This window comes from Mustelus asterias, chromosome 3, assembly GCF_964213995.1.
Source record: "Mustelus asterias chromosome 3, sMusAst1.hap1.1, whole genome shotgun sequence".
NCBI lineage: Eukaryota > Metazoa > Chordata > Chondrichthyes > Carcharhiniformes > Triakidae > Mustelus > Mustelus asterias.
Genome location: NC_135803.1, coordinates 99,968,890 through 99,990,586, shown reverse-complemented (window position 1 = coordinate 99,990,586; position 21,697 = coordinate 99,968,890).

The following is a 21,697-nucleotide window of genomic DNA, read 5'->3' as shown; positions in this document are numbered from 1 at the left end:
AAAATGGTTGCCTGGCACACAAAATGGTTACCTGGGAAAGAGACATTAACAGGCACTGGCTTTTAGCACAGACAGTTATTTAAAGTTAAAACATGCAGTAACCGAAATGCTGCAGGAAGCTAGTCAGAGCTTGAGGCACTTTAAGATGAGGGCAGACACAGAACAATAAAGACTGATAACAAGATCAGCCCTAGATGGGAACATAAATACATAAATGCAACAAAAACCAATCACTGTATGTAAAGATCGAAACCAGCCATTGATAGAGGAAATGTATCCATTCTATGAACAATGCGATGTTAAATGCCCATGTCTGTACCTGTCTGATTGTAACGATGTGTTAACTATCGATCACCATGATCTGACTACTCAACTATAACGATGTGTTAAACGGCTAATGTCCGGACTACCTATTGTCTAAAAGGTATAAAAATGATCAACTGCTATTGTATTATTGAGAAGGTAGCTGCCAAGTACTGCGGAGTACCAGTGCTTTCTCCCCGAAGCTTCGTGTCCGAAATAAAACGGTATTATTGAACCTCCAAGTCTGATTCCGGTGGTAAATCTCCCACAACAATTGGCGTAGTCGGCACGGATCCTATTACTGGTAAGTTTCAATCAATTGGCCATGATCGGAAAGCCGGGGTAGAGATCACTGAATCTGTGGGAGTCAGACAAGGTCAAGAATACAGTTTGAAAAGGGGTTAAACTTAAGGGGTATTTGTAGTAATAAGTATTTAGTGTCTTTGGTATAGTGATAAGTACTAACTGCTGATAGTGATAAGTAACTGTTACATGTGCTGACTGGCAAGAGGACAAGGTAGTGCCTGTCTCAAACGCGCAGCCTTAGACCGGTTGTTAAGAGGGGAAATCCCCCACACGAAGGTCAGGAACCTAAACTGGGCGTAGAGGCACCAAGGGCACTTAGGATTGTGAAGCACAAGTGGCAGAGGTCGGTTAACATCAAACTCTGTAGTGGCGAACAAACGCAGAGTTGCCATCTGATTGCATGAAAGTTTGTAAAGTTGGGTACTGGACTGTCAATGTTGTAAAAGTGGGGCGGAAAAGGAGCTTGATCAACTCTGACCTAGAGCCGGACTCCGGTGGAGAAACACATTGCCGAGGCGGTAATAGTGGAAGCCGTGAGTATAAATTGAAACCCTGAGATGGTAGTGAAACACAGTGCTAGAGTAGTAATAGTGCCCGCGGGTAGTGAAGTCCCTACGGTAGAGAGCACATTTTACTAGGGAGTAATCGTGGCCGTACAGTGCCTAAAACACATTGCCAAGGAGGCAATAGTGACCGGGGGTAGTGAAGTCTGCGAAATGGCAGATAAAGAAGGTAAGAGAGGACCTGCAGGATCTCTTATTGAAGTGTACATGGCAGACAGGCAAGCGTTAATAAAGAGGATGCAAAGGGATGGCTGGGATACTTCTCAGACCTTAGAACAGCAGAGAAAGTGGATAGATGGGGAAAAGAGAAACAAGACAAAGAAGACAGGGGTATTATTAGTACATAAGTTAGCTGGACTAATTGAGCAAGTAGGCGCCTCTACTAAAAAGCGGAGTGAAGATAAAGAAAAGATTAGAGAATTAGAATCCAGAGTAAGGGAACTGGAGAAATGAAACCAAGCGTTAGAAGAGAAGCAATGGAGAGGAGAAACTGTTCCTCTACCTCCTTATGAGTCCACACAACAGGGACCAACCACTCCTCCAGAGGAGTGGGAAGCGCTAGAACACAACTTAACGCCAGTAACCCGATGGGGGAACAGATGCCCAACCAAAAGCGAATTATAAACCCTTCAGCCCAGGTGAGAGACAGCAGATAATGGCTTCCCTGGGTAAATTACAACCGAGAAGCGCAAACACTAAATTCTGGGAAGAATTAGACACCATCTGGGTAGGACACCAATTACACCTGAGAGACGTACACCAGCTGGTCAGGGCAGCCTGTCCAGCGGATAAGTGGAGGCAGGTAGCAGGTGGACCTGCCGCTCCTCCAGCACAGGATTATAGTGGGGGACAGTGGACACATGTAGTCGCCCTAACATCGGAGATAGATGCCCATCAGGCACCCTTCACCCAGTTTAAGGCAGAAATTCAGAGAGTATTAGGGAATGCTCCTACTAACTGGAGTAGAATTACCACAACAAAACAGCTAAAAGGGGAAGGAGCTTCTGAATACGGGGAACGGTTGTTCCAAGTATATCAAGAGTGCTCAGGACAAGGAAACCCAGATCGTGTGGATCGAGCATTCATCCAGGCTTTTAAGGATGGACTCTCTAGTGCTCACCAAACCATCCTAAAAATGGGAGTGATTATGTCCCAAGATTACGATGAGTTGGTAGAGTGGGCTAGTGGCGTACCGGGAGACGGAGAGGAGAAATCCCAGACATGAACAAGGCTAGAAAGAGTAGCCGCTTACAGTAACAGGAACGGGATTAAGTCCAAACTGACTTGCCACAATTGTGGCCGGCAAGGACACTTTGCGAGGGATTGCGGGGCCCCAAGGAAAGGAAACAGATTTGGGAGCAGTGGGAAACATTGCAGTCACTGTAACAAATATGGACACACAGAAGTAGTGTGTTGGGATAAACATGGGAGACCCCCGACCTGATCCATGACCACAGCAGAACCACGGAACCTCCGGGGTCAGCAAGATTGACGGTCTGCAGCCCCCATTCACAAGGGTAAGAAGGAGGGAAGGATTTACGTGTCAGCACTAGTAGGGGGCAGGCAATGTGAGATGCTGGTGGACACAGGAGCATCCATATCTGTTACCGACCTTCCCTTACCCACTACAAATAAAATGATTTACCTAACTGGGATAGGAGGGAACAAAACACCCGCCTACCTGAGCGAGACCACGTTAGTAGAGATAAATAATCTGTATATACCAATGAGGTTTTATGTGTGCAAAAATAACGAGGGTACAATAATGGGAAATGTTTTGATGAAAGAATATGAGATTTTGATAGACTGTGGAAAGGGAGAATTAATCTGGCCAAGACAGGACGGTCGGAAAACTAGAATAGGGAAACTTACAAGTCACCTCAAAACTATTAAGGTGGCCACAGTCACCACCAGAAATTGGGAATTAGAGACAGGAGGGTTCGGAGCCATCTGTGCTTCTGTCCCCGGAATATGGGCTAAAACAAAGTTAGATACCGGTTTGACTAAAACGGACCCAATAAAGGTACCTGGACTGGAGCATAAGCCCCACCGACAAGACCCAATCAAACCAGAGGCAGAGAAAGCTGTAGCGGAGATAGTTAAAGGGTTAGTGGAAAGGGGGATTCTGAGAGAAACCACAAGTACCACTAACTCCCCAACATGGCCAGTGAGCAAGCCTGAAAGAAGCTATAGGCTCACGATAGATTACACCGAACTCAATAAAGTCACATCCAAGTTGCACCCCATTGTAGCAAGCCCTTCGACAATCCTGAATGGACTGTCACAGGAGCACAAAATATTCACAGTATTGGACATAGCCAACGGATTCTGATCCCTACCCTTGGATCCCGAATCCCAAGACAAATTTGCCTTTACAGTGGGAGACAAACAGTACACATGGACTCGTTTACCACAGGGATTCCACAACAGCCCCGCTATCTTCCATCGAGTAATGAGTGACATTCTGAACAGGGTAGAACTGCCAAAGGGTAGCATGATCCTACAATATGTAGATGATATCTTAATAGCTTCAGAGTCCAAGTCGGGACATCAAGAAGCACTATATTTAGTATTGAGCGAACTAAAAACCGCAGGGTTAAAGGTGAGCCCCAAAAAGGCATAAATCAGGAAAACACAGGTCCTATACCTAGGACACCTTATATCCCAAGGGCTTAAAGAAATGCCAACAGACCGAAAGAAGGCGGTACAACAAATGCCGCGACCCGTCACTGTAAGAGGGGTCAGAAAGGTGCTAGTATTATTTAACTATAGCCGAAGTTTCATCCCAGGGTTCGCAAAATTGGCAGAACCCATACAAAGACTAGTCAAAGAGGGAAAACCAGCTTTAGATCCTGTAGAATGGGGACCCGAGCAGGAAGAGGCTTACAATAAACTAAAAACAGAACTGATATCAGCCCCTGGACTAGGATTACCCAATTCTAATAAGGACTTCCATATCCATTGTAGCAATGAGGGAGGGTTCTATTCCACAGTGGTAACACAGGACCATGGCGACAAAAGGAGACCCATAGGATATTATTCAACTGCAGAAGGGCCGGTAGTCACCGGACTGCCAAGGTGCATAGCCGCCTTGGATTTCGCCACCTGGGCTGTAAAGGTTAGCGAGCCAGTAATCATGACAGGGAATATAATCCTTCACACCAAACACACCTTGGTGGAAATGTTGAACACGGGAAAACTAAGCTCAGTCTCAAACATGAGAAGGGCTAAGTGGGAAGCTGTCCTCCTACCTCCAAGCAATTCTGTAATAATAATAAGGGACGCAGGGAATAACCCAGCAGAGGGGATTTTAGACACAGGAGAGCCACACAATTGTGGGGATATAGATATGGATGTAGGAGAGGGTAGGATAAAGGATATACCTTTAATAACAGCTGAGGAGACCCTTTTTGTCGATGGTTCACGCAAATATGTGGAAGGATCACCCCGGACAGGGTGGGCAGTAGTAAATGACAAAATTAGAGACAGTAAGGTCAGGAAGGATTGACGGAGGTCTATCCGAGCAAGTGGCAGAACTAGTGGCACTCACACAGGCACTAGAGTTATCTGAAGGCAAAACGGTGAACATCTATACAGATAGTCGATATGCGTTCGGAGTCATACATGACTATATGACAGCATGGGGTAGAAGAGGGTTCATAACCATGGGAGGAACTCCTATCAAACACCAACAAAGAATTGAGGCACTGTTGAAAGCTAGCGAGAAACCTCGAGAAGCCGCAGTAATCAAAATTAAAGCGTACCAGAAAGAACCAGGAAGAGATAACCCGGACTGGTTAAATTTCAAAGGGAACCAAGCCGCAGATAGGGCGGCATAGTTAGCCTTAGGACAGGAGACAGTTGGCGAGCTGCCAATAGCAGCAACAGAACAGACAGGAGACAAAATAGATATTCGGGACTTACATGAGGATACCTTGAAAGAGGAAGAGGAGAAGTGGGAAGCATAGGGAGCAGTCAAAGGGACTGATAACATTTGGAGATGAGAAGATAAGGTAATAGCACCAGAGTGCATACAAAACACCCTATTGGAACTGTAGTACACCATGGACTCTCACATGCGGGTAGAGAGGCCATGATAACTAGTATAGGAAAGGAATGGTGGTGGAAAGGAATGGGAAGAGATATAACCCGACACTGTCACTGATGCGTGACATGTGCGCAACACAACCCTGGTCGACCCATAAAAATTAAGATGGAACACCAACTGAGACCAAAGGGACCGTGGGAACATCTGCAAATAGATTTCACAGGGCCACTACCACAATCCCATGGCAAAACCTATTGTCTGGTTATTATAGACCAGTTCACCAGGTGGGTAGAAGCGTTCCCTACTACAAATTGTACTGCTACCACGGTGGCTAGGATATTGGCAGAAGAGGTAATCCCAAGATGGGGTGTACTCCAACAAATTGATTCAGACCAAGGGACGCACTTCACTGGAAAGGTGCTAAAAACAGTATGCCAATTGATGGGGATAAAACAAAAATTCCAGATCCCTTACCATCCACAGAGTTCTGGAATGGTGGAACGTATGAAAAGAACACTTAAGAATGCACTGGCTAAAGCCATACAAACATCAGGAAAAATGTGGACAGAGGTATTGCCCACTATACTAGTGAGGCTAAGATCCACCACAAACCGGACAACCAGATTAACCCCTTATGAACTAATGACAGGACGGGCGATGCAATTACCAGAAAAAATCATAACAGGTGGGACCGATGTAGGTCCACTAAGAGATAAAATCAGGAGATATGTTTTGGAACTAAGCGCCCAACTAAAAGGGATGCGCAAATTGGTAAAAGATAATCAAGAAAAAAGAGACGCACAGAGAGAGCTTGAAATGCTCCCTGACGTCCCAACGTCAACCTAGGAGGTCGCATCCTAGTAAAAACATTACCTGACAAACCAGGGTTTGCACCAAAATGGAATGGCCATATGAAGTTAGTGGAGACACCTGTGCCTGTATAGACATAAGAAGGAAAGGTAAATGGAAACATTGGACCCAGCTGAAATCACACAAAGAAATGAATGAATGAACTGACCGGATTGCTTTCCTCAACACAGGCAAAGACTGCAAGCAAGAGCAACTGGCGCATGCGGGTTGATAGTATAACTTTTGTAAAGTGTATAACTTATAGTATTAGAATTGATACTTGCTCATTGCGGATATGTATGTAATCACGTATGTAACAGAATTACTTTGCGTTGTCGCCGCTGTAAATTTGACTGGATTGGAGAATAACCTATTTTACAAAGCTCATATACATTTACACGGGAATCAAACTGTATGTTACCCGTTAGCACAATCGGTAGAAGCCCTATTTGTAGCCATCCCTGGGTGGACCCCTCATGACTTATATACAGTAGATACATCAGATGCACCCTGTAAGGGATAAATTGGCAAATATAAAAGAGGTATACAGGGGAGATGTGTGGAACTTGTAAATCCCACAGATCCTGTGTGCAGGGAGTTCCAACAGATGGGAGGAAGAGCTTGTTCGGATAATGCAAGCTATCCCCTTTGTTTTACGGGGCAGGGATGGGGATGTGCCTATGCCTTGGTCCCCAAGAACTGTTCCTGCATACAGACACAGTGTGTCTGTCAGCATTGTCGGGTTAATAAGGGACAGTTCACTTGCATCTGTGATGAACAGAAATGTCTAAATGTAACCGCGGGAAGACAGCTCATTTGTGGACAATGCAACGGGACTCATGTAAGCTCAGCCAAATGGACATACCCATTTGATACTTACCAGGTGGTGGGAGTCAAGTAAACCGAGCAATTGGCAATATAAACAAACTCATAATCGGGACACTAAATGCTACCGGGCTAAGAAGGGATATGTGTTCCTCTTCAATGGTACTTACACGACAGAAACACCAAACCACCCAAACCTTTTTGCAGTAGGAACAATAGGACCACTCACTGTTCCATGCCCTCAGAAGGGCATATCCAGAGGAGAATAGTAACCTGGGCTATCAGCAAAGAATTCTGCGCTAATTGGGAAGCCCCGGGCACAATGGGGTCATCACTAGGATACGGGTTCCTTGGAGCCCTATCTCTGGGGAGGGCAGCAGGAGTAATTAGTGCAAAAAATAGGAATCATATTGTTTGTGGACTAACAGTCCTGGGAAACAGCACTTCAAAAGCACTGGAGGCTGTTAACCAAGAAATGGCTGAACTGAGATTATATGCACAACAGACACGATATGCAGTGGACTACCAGTTAGCACAAGGGGGAGTGTGTACAATTATAGGCAATAAATGCATAACCCATGTCGCAGACGAATCCTATAACATTACCCAAGCCATTAATTGCATCAGAGAACAACTTGATAACTTCAGACAGGGACCCAAGAAAGGAAGTAGCTGGCTGGAATGGCTAGTAGGGGGATCCAAGGGATCTTACTTATTACATGGATTGGTCATACTCATTTCAATTGTAATTGTCTGTTGTCTAATTGTTGGATGCCTTAATGTCTGTTGTAAAATAATGGTAACACGAATTGTGCCAGGGGCCAGTGTAACCATCGAGGAAGAACCCATGATGGAAATCCCTGAAGACACCAAAAGAAGCGAAGAAGGAAAGAAGACAGACCTCCACATGTGAACATGCAGCTGTTGGTCTGGGAATTATTAAAATCATAATCCTGACCAAAAGAGGGGAATGAAGTGGGGAAAATTATAAAAAGGGTTACCTGGCACATAAAGTAGTTGCCTGGCACACAAAATGGTTACCTGGGAAAGAGACATTAACAGGCACTGGCTTTTAGCACAGACAGTTATTTAAAGTTAAAACATGCAGTAACCGAAATGCTGCAGGAAGCTAGTCAGAACTTGAGGCACTTTAAGATAAGGGCAGACACAGAACAATAAAGACTGATAACAAGATCAGCCCTAGATGGGAACATAAATACATAAATGCAACAAAAACCAATCACTGTATGTAGATCGAAACCAGCCATTGATAGAGGAAATGTATCCATTCTATGAGCAATGCGATGTTAAATATCCATGTCTGTACCTGTCTGATTGTAACGATGTGTTAACTATCGATCACCATGGTCTGTCTACTCAACTATAATGATGTGTTAAACGGCTAATGTCCGGACTACCCATTGTCTAAAAGTTATAAAAATGATCAACTACCATTGTGTAATTGAGAAGGTAGCTGCCAAGTACTGCGGAGTACCAGTGCTTTCTCCCCGAAGCTTCGTGTCCGAAATAAAACTGTGTCATTGAACCTCCAGTCTGACTCCGGTAGTAAATCTCTCACAGCACTGACCTCTTGCTCAAAACGGGCGTAGAATGCATTGAGCTCATCAGGGCGGGGTGTGTTGGAGCCGGCGATTTTACATGCCTTCATCTTGTGGTCTGTTATGTCTTGCAGACCTTGCCATAGTCGGCGGGGGTCGGTGTGGCTAGCCTGGGACTCTAACTTGAAGTTACTGTGAAAATCTCCTAGATGTACACTCCGGCGCCTGTTTGGGTACACTGAGGGAGGATTTACCATGGCCAATGCACCTAACCAGCACGTCTTTCGGACTGTGGGAGGAAGCTGGAGCACCCAGAGGAAACCCACGTAGACACGGGGAGAACGTGCAGATTCCGCACAGACAGTGACCCAAGCCAGGAATTAAATCTGGGTCCCTGGTGCTGTGAGGCAGCAGTGCTAACCACTGTGCAATTGTGCCGTCCATTCTCCGGCCATTCATGCCTCACCGCCACTGCCAGTGAGAACTGAGAATTTGGTGCTCAGCCATATCTCCATTCACTGCGGCAGGACCTGAGAATCCCAGCTGTGGGTGAGGTTGGAGAATCCAGTTCACGATTTTATGCCCATCCCTAGATCCTGTTGAGAAGGTGGTGGTGAGTTGCCGCCTTGAGCCATTGCAATTCATTTAGTATTGGCACATTAACAGTGCTGTCAGGGAGGAAGTTCCAGGATTTTGACCCAGTGATGATGAAGAAATCGTGATATTCCCTCCAAATCACTGGTGCTAAGTCGCACCAATGATTTGGAGGGAACTTGCAGTTGGTCGTGTTCCCAATGCACCAAGTTCCTTGTGACAAACCTCATCTGTTGATTGATAGGCTTTGAGCTACCAGGACAACAGTGGTCCTTGTTAAACAGGTTCAGGAAAGGTCAGGACCCCTGTACAGCAGACCTCCGCCACTGGAGCCTCAGTACGTGTGGAGGTGCACAAACAATGCTGCACATTACTGAGGAGTGTTTCTTTCTCTCTACGGACGAAGTGACAGACAATTGTGAGGAATGGGTGTGAGATATTACTAAGGAGAGGACGAGTTTCACTGGTGGTTGCTCAATTGGGACAGAGCAATGAATGGAGCTGCAAGGTGTTTTAGTCTGAGGAGTGCTGTGCAGGAGAAGGCTGCAAGTCAGCATGAGGGGGTTTGCACTTGAGTGTGACAATCCGCACACCTTTCAGAAATTCCACTCACCTTTGCAGAGATAGAAGATGCACTAATTGTAAGGACTTATTTGATTTATTTTATTTTCATTAAAAAATCTTCTAAAGTTTTAATTCAAAGGGTTTAGCTACGACAGGAGAGCTCAAAGCAGTGGTTTTCCCCTCCTGCTCTATGCGGGAGGCCGGACACATTTCCAGTGCCTGGGGCCAGCATGTGTACAGTAAGTGTCTCCAGCTGCAGCTCCTAGAAGCCCGTGTTTCACAGCTGGAGGGTGACTGGGAACATTGTGGAGCATCCACGAGTCTGGGAGCATCATGGATAAAATGTATAGAGAGATGGTCACATTGCAGCTGCAAGGGCTTGAGGAAGGAAGATAATGGGTGACCACCAGGAGAAACGGACAGGTAGTTCAGGAGTCTGCTTGTAACCCAGTATTCCATTTTGGAGGTTGATGCGGCTGGTTCCTCCAGGGAGTGTAGGCAGAGCCAAGCTTCTGGCACCACAAGCAGCCTGTCTGTCAGGAAGGCAAGAAGAGAGGAACAGCAATAGTAATAGGGAATTCTATAGTCAGGAATACAGATAGGTGCTATTGTGGTCAAAAATGTGATTCAAGATGGTGTGTTGCCTGGTTCCAGGGTCCAGGATGTCACTGAAAGGCTGCAGGCCATCCTGAAGGGGGAGAGTGCTAAGGCAGAGGTCATGGTATGTGTTGGTACCAATGACAGGTTGAAAGAGGGATGAGGTCTTGCATCAAGAATTCAGGGAGTTAGGCAGTAGACTAAAAAGCAAGACCTCTTGGGTTCCAATCTCTGGATTACTCCCAGTGCCACAAGCTAGTGAGCACAGGAATAGAAGAATAGCACAGATAAATGCAGGGCTTAAGAGTTGGTGCAGGTGGGAGGGTTTTAGATTCCTGGATCACTTGGACCATTTCTGGGGAAGGTGGGACCTGTACAAGCAGGACAGTCTACATCTGAACCAGAGTGGGACCAACATGGGTGGGTTTGCTAGTGCTGTTGGGAGGAGTTTAAGCTAATTTGGTAGGGAGAGCTGACACAGACTGTTAGCAGAACAGGGACACAGCATAATACAGTAAAACAATCAAGTCAGAGGGAGTACAGCTGTATTAAGTTTCAAGGGAGTAAGACAAGGCTGGATAGCCTCTACTCTAATGCCAGGAGTATTGCAGGTAAAACAGATGAGTTAAGGGTGAGGATTGACACGTGGAATTGTGATATAGTAACCATCACAAAGACATGGTTGAGGGAGGGGCAGGATTGGCAGCTCAGCATTCTGGGATGCAGAATTTTCAGGTGAGACAGGGGAGGGGGCAAAAGAGGAGGAGGCATTGCATTATTAATTAAGGAGTCAGTTAATGCAGTAAGGAGAGATGATATCGTGGAGGGGGCATCAAATGATGCTTTGTGAGTAGAGTTTAGGAATTAAAAAGGGGCAGCCACATTGCTAGGTGTTCATTATAGACCCCCAGATATTGGAAAACTGAGGAACAAATATGTGCACAATTTGTAGAGATGTGTAAAAACATAGGAATAGGGTAATTATGTTAAGTGATTTCAACTTTCCCAACATTAATTGGGATAGACATTATGTTAAGGACTTGGATGGAGTGGATTTCTTGAAATATGTACAGGAGTATCCAACAAGGGAAGGAGCTGTGCTGAACCTAATTCTGGGGAATGAAGCCAGACAAGTGGTTGATGTGGTGGTGGGGGAGCATTTTAGTGATAACGATCACAATATGGTACAATTTAAGCTTGTTATGGGCAAAGAAATAGACAAGTTGCAAAAAAAAATGTTTTGGATTGTGGGAGACCGGATTTTAGTAAAATAAGGCAGGATCTGGCCAAGGTAGACTGGGGGACAGCTACTAGTAGGGAAATTTACAGAAGAGCAGTGGGGGCATTCAAAAAGCAAATGGGGAGGGTACAAGCCCAGCATGTTCCCTCCAGGGTGATAGGAAGGAGTAACAAGCCCAGAGAACCATGGATGACCAGAGATATTCAAGATACAAGGAGAAAAGAAGCTTTTAGCAGGTACAAGAGGAGCAAATCTGTGGAGGCATTAGTGGAGTACAGAAAGTGCAGGGTGGAACTTAAGAAAGCAGTTAGGAGAGCAAAGAGGGGATATGAAAAAGCTCTGGCTGTTAAAAGTAGGGAAAATCCTAAGAAATTCTATAAGTATATCAATGGGAAGAGGATAACCAGGGAAAGAAGAAAGGCCCATTGGGGACCAAGAGGGCAATCAGTGGGTGGAGCCAGAGGACATCAGTTGAGTGAATACTTCACATCCATCTTCACCCAAGAGAATGAGGATGAAGGTATGGAATTCAGGGAGAGAGACTGTGGGATTCTTGAGCAAATTGACAGAGGGAAGGACAAGGTATTGGATGTGTTGGCAGGCTTAAAAGTGGACAAATCCCTGGGTCCAGATGAATTGTGTCCCAGGCTGTTGTAGGAGGCAAGGGAGGAGATTGCAGGGGCCCTGATCTAAATTTTTGTTTCTTCTCTGGTCATGAGGAGGTGTCAGGGGATTGGAGAACAACTAATGTGGCTCCGCTATTTAAGAAGGGTTGTAAAGATAAGCCAGAGAACTACAGGTTGGTGAGTCTCATATCAGTCACAGGGAAACTATTGGAGAAAATTCGGAATCCATCTCCACTTGGAGAGGCAAGGCTTGATCAGAGATAGTCGGCATGGCTTAGTCAGAGGAAAGTCATGCCTGATAAATTTGATTGAATTTTTTGAGGAGGTGACCAGGTGTGTAGATGAGGGTAGTGCAGTTGATGTAGTTTATGTGGATTTCAGCAATGCCTTTGACAAGGTCCCACATGGGAGACCTATAAACAAGGCAAAGGCACATGGGTTACAGGGTAATTTGATAAGGTGGGTTCAAAAGTGACTAGAAGCCAGTGCAGGCATACCACAGGGATCTGTGTTGGGTCCTCTTTTATTTGTCATTTATATAAATGACATTGATGATTGATGACACAAAGATTGGACGGGTGGTTAACAGTGAGGCGGAGTGTCTTGGGCTACAAGAAGATGTAGACGGAATGGTCAAATGGGCAGATAAGTGGCAGACGGAATTTAACCCTGAAAGGTGTGAGGTGATACACTTTGGAAGGAGTAATTTGTATTGTATTTAGGGCGGCACGGTAGCACAGTGGTTAGCACTGCTGCTTCACAGCTCCAGGGTCCCGGGTTCGATTCCCGGCTTGGGTCACTGCCTGTGTGGAGTTTGCACATTCTCCTCGTGTCTGCGTGGGTTTCCTCCGGGTGCTCCGGTTTCCTCCCACAGTCCAAAGATGTGCGGGTTAGGTTAATTGGCCAGGTTTAAAAAATTGCCCCTTAGAGTCCTGGGATGCGTAGGTTAGAGGGATTAGTGGGTAAAATATGTGGGGGTAGGGCCTGGGTGGGATTGTGGTCGGTGCAGACTCGATGGGCCGAATGGCCTCCTTCTGCACTGTAGGGTTTCTATGATTCTATGAAGAAAGTACTCAATGAATGGTAGGACACTAGGAAGTTCTGTGGAACAAAGGGACTTTGGTGTGTTTGTCCACAGATCTCTGAAAGCGGAAGGGCATATCAATAGGGTGGTAGAAAAGGCATATGGGACACTTATCTTTATCAATCGAGGCATAGATTACAAAAGCAGGGAAGTCATGTTGGAGTTATATAGAACTTTGGTGGGGCCACAGCTGGAGTACTGTGTGCAGTTCTGGTCGCCACACTATCGGAAGGTTGTAATTGCACTGGAGGAGGTGCAGAGCAGATTCATTCGAATGCTGTCTGGGATGGAACATTTAAGTTATGAAGAGAGATTGCATAGGCTTGGGTTGTTTTCATTGGAGCATCGAAGACTGAGGGATGGCCTGATCGAGGTGTACAAAATTATGAGAGACACGGACAGAGTGGATAAAACCAGCTGTTTCCCTTAGTTGAAGGGTCAGTACAAAGGGACATAGGTTAAAGATGAGGGGCAGGAGGCTCAGGGGGCATGTGAGGAAAAACTTTTTTACCTGTAGTGACAGTCTGGGATGCACTGCCTGGTAGGATGGTAGAGGCGGGTTGCCTCACATCCTTTAAAAATACCTGAATGAGCACTTGGCATGTCATAACATTCAAACTTATTAACTAAGTGCTAGTAAATGGGGTTAGGTAAGTAGGTCGGTGTAGACTCGATGGGCCAAAGACCCTCTTGTGCATTGTGTGATTCTGTAATCTTCCAAAATTCCTTAGAATCTGGAAATGTACTTATTGGAGGTTAGAAAATGAGAGATAAACTTGTTGACATATATACAATCTTGAAGGGACATGACATGGTGGAAGAAGAGAGGATGTTTCCCCTTGTGGGAGAGACTAGAACAAGGGGACAGACACAGTTTAAAAATGATGGGTCCCATTTAAGACTGAGATGTGGAGAAATGTTTTCTTTCAGAGGGTCGTTAGTCTGTGGAACTTTCTTCCCCAGACAGCAGTGGAGGCCAGGACTTTAAATTGATTCAAGGCAGAGTTAGACAGAGGGTGTTAAGGATTATGTGGGTGGGGCAGACAATATATGGTGCTGAGGCCACAAACAGACCAGCCATGATCTTATTGAAAGACAGAGCAAGTTTGAGGGGTCAAAATTTGCTGATGACACCAAGATTGGTGGAGTAGTGGATGAGGTGGAGGGCTGTTGTAGGCTGCAAAGAGACATAGATAGGATGCAAAGCTGGGCTGAAAAATGGCAAATGGAGTTTAACCCTGATAAATGTGAGGTGATTCATTTTGGTAGGACTAATTTAAATGTGGATTACAGGGTCAAAGGTAGGATTCTGAAGACTGTGGAGGAACAGAGAGATCTTGGGGTCCATATCCACAGATCTCTAAAGGTTGCCACTCAAGTGGATAGAGCTGTGAAGAAGGCCTATAGTGTGTTAGCTTTTATTAACAGGGGGTTGGAGTTTAAGAGCCGTGGGGTTATGCTGCAACTGTACAGGACCTTGGTGAGACCACATTTGGAATATTGTGTGCAGTTCTGGTCACCTCACTATAAGAAGGATGTGGAAGCGCTGGAAAGAGTGCAGAGGAGATTTACCAGGATGCTGCCTGGTTTGGAGGGTAGGTCTTATGAGGAAAGGTTGAGGGAGCTAGGGCTGTTCTCTCTGGAGGAGGCTGAGGGGAGACTTAATAGAGGTTTATAAAATGATGAAGGGGATAGATAGAGTGAACGTTCAAAGACTATTTCCTCGGGTGGATGGAGCTATTACAAGGGGGCATGACTATAGGGTTCGTGGTGGGAGATATAGGAAGGATATCAGAGGTAGGTTCTTTACGCAGAGAGTGGTTGGGGTGTGGAATGGACTGCCTGCAGTGATAGTGGAGTCAGACACTTTAGGAACATTTAAGTGGTTATTGGATAGGCACATGGAGCACACCAGGATGATAGGGAGTGGGATAGCTTGATATTGGTTTCAGATAAAGCTTGGCACAACATTGTGGGCCGAAGGGCCTGTTCTGTGCTGTACTGTTCTATGTTCTATGTTCTAAATGGCCAGTTCCTACTCCTAATTCCCATGTTCTTGTGTTTCATCCCTAGTGAAACCATTGAAGGTTTTCCAGCACTGTTTCCACATCTGAGGGACCAGCGTCCTGCTGCTGAGCTCCTCAGCCAGTTCCGATGCGGCCTTCTGTCTCCCGGACACTGGGAAGAATGGTTTTTCGCTGACACCCATAGCCTGCAGCATGGTTCAGCGATTCCTCGGGGGTTGTGGAGGTGTGGGAGGTGCGGGGGGGGCTAGGGGGTGGAGGGGATGTGATGCCACGGGGGCATGCATTCCCTCATTGTGATTCCATTCCATCACTCCAGTTGTAGAATGGATCCATTCTGCCTCTCCCTGGGCCTCAGTAAATACTGAGGATTCAACAGTTGTGTGGAATTTGTCATCACACCTACCCACCCACCCTGGTCGGGAAATCCATAGGCAGCATGGTAATCCTGTGGTTCAGTCAAAGAGCCATGGAAAAATCCACTCCACAAACTTTAATGTTCCCGATCCGTTGTTGGCCTGCAAATGGGTCCAAGCATTAAAATTCAGCTCAAAGTTTTAGTGTCGTGTGGTCATTACCAATGCATGGATTATGTATAAAACTTACAGAATCAGAACAGACCTTTCGGCCCATCTAGTCTATGCTAATAATTATGTTCCATAGATACCCCCTGGAAGCGAAGTCATTTCTTCCACCCACACCCACACCCACCCCCCCGGTCTCACATCCGACTGTTGCCTTCCCCCTTCTTGTAAACCTCCACTTAAATACATCAATGTTATCTGCTTCAACAGTGCCGTGTGGGAATGGGTTCCACATTCTCACCATTCTGAGTAAAGAAACTCCTTCTCCCAGAGGCACTGGAGAGGATGAAGCCGGAAGTGAGAGAAAGCAGAAAAGACTTTGGATTATTTCTATAGAAACCAATTAGCTGAAGAGTGTCAGTGGGACGAGGCACATGCAGAATATGAACAGAAGCACGGGCCAGATGGACTAAATTCTAATTGGTTCTTGACCATTTAGAATCCATCTCGTGTTGTGAAAATGGCCATTGAATGTTGCTGCTGCATTGGTGAAATACTTAACATAGGGCTTACTGCTACTGATAGGAGAGCGGGTAAGGAGCATTTTGCATAAGTTAAAGACAGAAACACAGAAATTTAAAATGTTCTTTGTGTCAATTTGATTTCACTAGCAGCCTATAAAATTTTATAGATGGATTAAGTTATATGACCTTTAAACACTTCCGCATGGGTGAAGTTAGCTTGCTCTCAGTTTTGATAATGTCAGGGTAAATGGGTAAATTAGTGATCCAGTGCAATCAAAGGAAGTGTGGGTCACAGAATTAGTGGCACAATGATGTAATACCATTTACTGTCCAAGCTCCCGTAGAGTGACGTTTCTCATTTCATTTCCTTTAGACCAATGTCCAATTGATCAACACAGTACAAAAGACAAAAGGCAAAGCACCCACATCACATGGGTCAGTTTGGGTGGTACGGTCAGCACTGGGTCTGAATGGGCCCTGAAAATACTGAACAGCTCACCATTGTGTCAGTTTGAAGTTTTGGCCAATAGCAACCTTCTGAAAACTGTTTTTAAAAATGTATTCATTCATGTGACGTGGGCATCGCTGGCAAGGCTGACATTGGCTCCACATCCCGGGTTGCCCTTGGTAAGATAGTGGTCGGTCGCCTTCTCGAATCACTTAAGTCCGTATGGTGGACATAGCTCCACACTGCTACTGGCTAGGATGTTCCAGGATTTAGACTCAACCACGACGAAGGAATGGCAACACATTTTCAAATCAGGCTAGTGATTTGGGGCAGGGGAGAAACTGCAGAAGGTGGGGTTCATCAGATCAGCGATGTTTCAGCTTCTGCTGGGCATCGCCAGGTTCCTTACCAGTGAAGACTTTTTAATTCTGGACCACCATTCGGCCCATCATGTTTGCACCTACTCTTGGTAGATCCAGTTAGTCCCACTCCCCTGCTTCTTCCGAAGAACCCTATAGCCTTTCTCATTTCATGTATGTTTCCAATTCCTTTCACAGGAATGACCATTTTCAGAATACAGAGAAACAGAGGTTTTGCAGCTAACTCCTTTGCTATTTGCACTTAGGAGCATGAAGGTGGTGGAAAGCGTCATAGATAGGAGCTTTAGAGACGTAGCCATACCCAAGGTGCAGGCAGATAGATGGGTGACCACTGGAAGGGGCAGGCAGTCAGTGCAGGAATCCCCTGTGGTCGTCTCCCTCTCTAACAAGTATACTATTTTGGATACTGTTGGAGGGGGAATGGCCTATCAGGGGAAAACAGCAGCAGCCAGAGCAATGGAACCATGGCTGGCTCTGTTGTTAAGCAGGGAGGGACAAAGAGCACTAGAGCAATAGTTATAGGGGGCTCTATAGTTAGGGGCGCAGATAGGTGCTTCTGGGACTCCAGGATGGTATGTTGCCTCCTGGTGCCAGGGTCCAGGATGTCTCTGAACAGGCAGAAAACATTCTGAAGGGAGAGGGTGAACAGCCAGTGGTCGTGGTACATATTGGTACTAACGACATAGGTAGGAAGAGTGACGAGGTCCTGCAGCAGCAGTTTAAGGAGTTGGTAGAAAATTAAAAAGCAGGACCTCCAGGTTTGTAATCTCAGGATTGCTCCCTTCGCCACGTGCCAGTGAGGCTAGAAATAGGAAGATAATGCAGCTCAACATGTTGGTGTAGGAGGGAGGGTTTCAGATATCTGGACCATTGGGATCTCTTCTGGGGCAGGTGGGACCTGTACAAGAAGGACGGGTTGCACCTAAACTGGAAGGGCATAAATATTCTGGCCGGGAGGTTTGCTAGTGTCACACGGGAGGATTTAAACTTGTTTGGCAGGGGGGTGGGAACCAAAGCAAAGGTGAATTAACTGAAGGGGAACAAGAGTGTAGGGCCAGTAAGACTCAGAGAAAGAGCAAGCAGGGTGTGGCTGCTAATCAAAAAGGTCTGGTGGACTGAAGCGCATTGGTTTCAATGCAAGAAGTATAACAGATAAGGCAGATGAACTTAGAGCTTGGATTAGTACTTGGAACTATGAGGTTGTTGCTATAACAGAGACTTGGTTAAGGGAAGGACAGGATTGGCAGCTTAACGTTCCAGGGTACAGATGTTTCAGGCGGAATAGAGGGGTATGTAAAAGGGATGGGGGAGTTGCACTACTGATTAAGGAGAATATCACAGCTGAAATGCGGGAGGACACCTCGGAGGGCTCATACAGCGAGGCAATATGGGTAGAGTTCAGGAATAGGAAGGGTGTAGTCACAATGTTCGGGGTTTACAATAGGCTGCCCAACAGCCAGCGGGAGATAGAAGAACAGATATGTAGGCAGATTTTGGCAAGGTGTAAAAGTAACAGGGTTGTTGTGGTGGGAGATTTTAACTTCCCCTATATTGACTGGGACTCACAGTGCTAGGGGCATGAATGGGGCAGAGTTTGTTAGGAGCATCCAGGAGGATTTCTTGAAGCAGTATGTAGATAGTCCAACCAGGAAAGGGGCAGTACTGGACCTGGTATTGGGGAATGAGCCCGACCAAGTGGTCAACGTTTCAGTAGGTGAGCAGTTCGGGAACAGTGACCACAATTCAGTAAGATTTAAGGTACTGATGGATAAAGATAAGTGTAGTCCTCAAGTGAAGGTGCTAAATTGGGGGAAAGCTAATTACAACAATATTAGGCAGGAACTGAAGAATATAGATGTGGGGCAAATGTTTGAGGGCAAATCAACATCTGGCATGTGGGAGGCTTTCAAGTGTAAGTTGATAGGAATTCAGGACTGGCACATTCCTGTAAGGATGAAGGATAAGTATGGCAAGTTTCAGGAACCTTGGATAACAAGAGATAGTGTGAGCCTACTCAAAGAGAAAAAAGAAGCATTTGTCAAGGCTGGAGGCTGGGAACAAATGAAGCAAGTGTGGAGTACAAGGAAAGTAGAAGGAAAATTAAGCAAGGAGTAAAGAGGGCTAAAAGGGGTTACAAAAAGTCATTGGCCAGCAGGATTAAGGAAAATCCCAAGGCTTTTTATACATATATAAAGAGCAAGAGGGTAGCCAGGGAGAGGGTTGGCCCACTCAAGGACAGGGGAGGGAATCTATGCATGGAGCCAGAGGAAATGGGCGAGGTATTAAATGAGTACTTTGCATCAGTATTCACCAAAGAGAAGGACTTGGTGGATGATCAGTCTGGGAAAGGGTGTGGGGATAGTTTGAGTCATGTTGAGATCAAAAAAGAGGTGGTATTGGGGGTCTTGAGAAACATTAGGGTAGGCAAGTCTCCAGGACCTGATGGGATATACCCCAGAATACTGAGAGGCAAAGAAGGAAATTGCTGGGGTCTTGAGATCTTTGTATCCTCACTGGCTACAGGGGAGGTCCCAGAGGATTGGAGACTAGCCAATGTTGTCCCTTTGTTTAAGAAGGGTAGCAAGGATAATCCAGGTAATTATAGGCTGGTGATCCTTAGGTCAGTGATAGGGAAATTATTGAAAAGGATTCTTCAAGTCAGGATTTACTCCCACTTGGAAATAAGTGTTTGCATTAGCGAGAGGCAACATGGTTTTGTGAAGGGGAGGTCGTGTCTCACTAACTTGATCGAGTTTTTAGAGGAAGTGACGAAGATGATTGATGAGGGTAGGGCAGCGGATGTTGTCTACATGGGCTTCAGTAAGGCCTTTGGCAAGGTCCCTCATGGCAGACTGGTAAGAAGGTGAAGTCACACGGGATCAGAGGTGAGCTGGCAAGATGGATACAGAACTGGCTCGGTCATAGAAGACAGAGGGTAGCAGTGGAAGGGTGCGTTTCTGAATGGAGGGCTGTCACAAGTGGCATTCCTCAGGGATCAGTGCTGGGACCTTTCCTGTTTGTAATATATATATAAATAATTTGGAGGAAAGTGTAACTGGTTTGATTAGTAAGTTTGCGGATGACACAAAGGTTGGTGGATTTGCGGACAGTGATAAGGATCGTCAGAGGATACAGCAGGATATAGATCAGTTGGAGACTTGGGCGGAGAGATGGCAGATGGAGTTTAATCCAGACAAATGTGAGGTAATGCATTTTGGAAGGTCTAATAAAGATAGGAAATGTGCAGTAAATGGCAGAACCCTTAAGAATATTGATAGGCAGAGAGATCTGGGTGTACAGGTACACAGGTCACTGAAAGTGGCAAAGCAGATGGAGAAGGAAGTCAAGAAGGCATACAGCATGCTTGCCTTCATCGGCCGGGGCATTGAGTTTAAAATTTGGCAAGTCAGGTTGCAGCTTTATAGAACCTTAGTTAGGCCACATTTGGAATATAGTGTTCACTACCAGAAGGGTGTGGGGGCTTTGGAGAGGGTACAGAAAAGATTTACCAGGATGTTGCCTGGTATGGAGGGCATCAGCTATGAGGAGAGGTTGGAGAAACTTGTTTGTTCTCATTGGAACGATGGAGTTTGAGGGGCGACCTGATAGACATTGACAAGATTATGAGGGGCAGAGTGGATAGTCAGAAACTTTTTCCCAGGGTGGAACAGTCAATTACTAGAGGACATAAGTTTCAGATGTGAGGGGCAAGGTTTAAAGGAGCAAATTTTTTACACAGAAGGTGGTGGGTGCCTGAAACTCGCTGCCGGGGGAGGTAGTGGAAGCAGATACGGTAGTGACTTTTAAGGGGCCTCTGGACAAATACATGAATAGGATGGGAATAGAGGGATATGGTCCCCGAAAGGGTAGGGGGTTTTAGTTCAGTCGGGCAGCATGGTCGGTGCAGGCTTGGAGGGCCGAAGGGCCTGTTCCTGTGCTGTAATTTTCTTTGTTCCTTGTTCTTTGTTGTTTTATGGGGTGGCTCGATGGCACAGTGGTTAGCACTGCTGCCTCACAGCGCCAGGGACCCGGGTTCAATTCCTGGCTTGGGTCACTGTCTGTGCGCAGCCTGCGTGTTCTCCCTGTGTCTGCATGGGTTTCCTCCAAGTGCTGCGGTTTCCTCCCACAGTCTGAAAGACGTGCTGGTTAGGTGCATTGGCCATGCTAAATTCTCTCTCAGTGTACCCGAACAGGCACTGGAGTGTGGCGACGAGGCGATTTTGACAGTAACTTCATTGCAGTGTTGATGTAAGTCTACTTGTGACAATAATAAATAAACTTTAAACTTGCTAGCAAATCAAAAGTCTTCTATCTGTGATCAAGGGGATATCTGACAGTGCAGCAGTCAGCAAACTCTGCTGGAGGAAAGAAGAATTGGTTAAAAAGAGAAAGTCTCTTTTGAAAGTCTCTGTTCTATCTCTTTTGAATTCTGCCTGCACTGTCTGTGTGCGTGGACCTCATTAGCAGTCAGAGAAAAGAACAAAGCATCCCACCCAGACCAATCAATCAAACTGAAGCTGTGGACTGGAAGTCACACCCAAAGGGCACCTTTAGAAATAATTCTGAGGAGGACACTAGGGACTCAGTAGTAAGTGAACAGAGGAACTGTCTGAGTATGCAGCACAACCCAAACCATGAT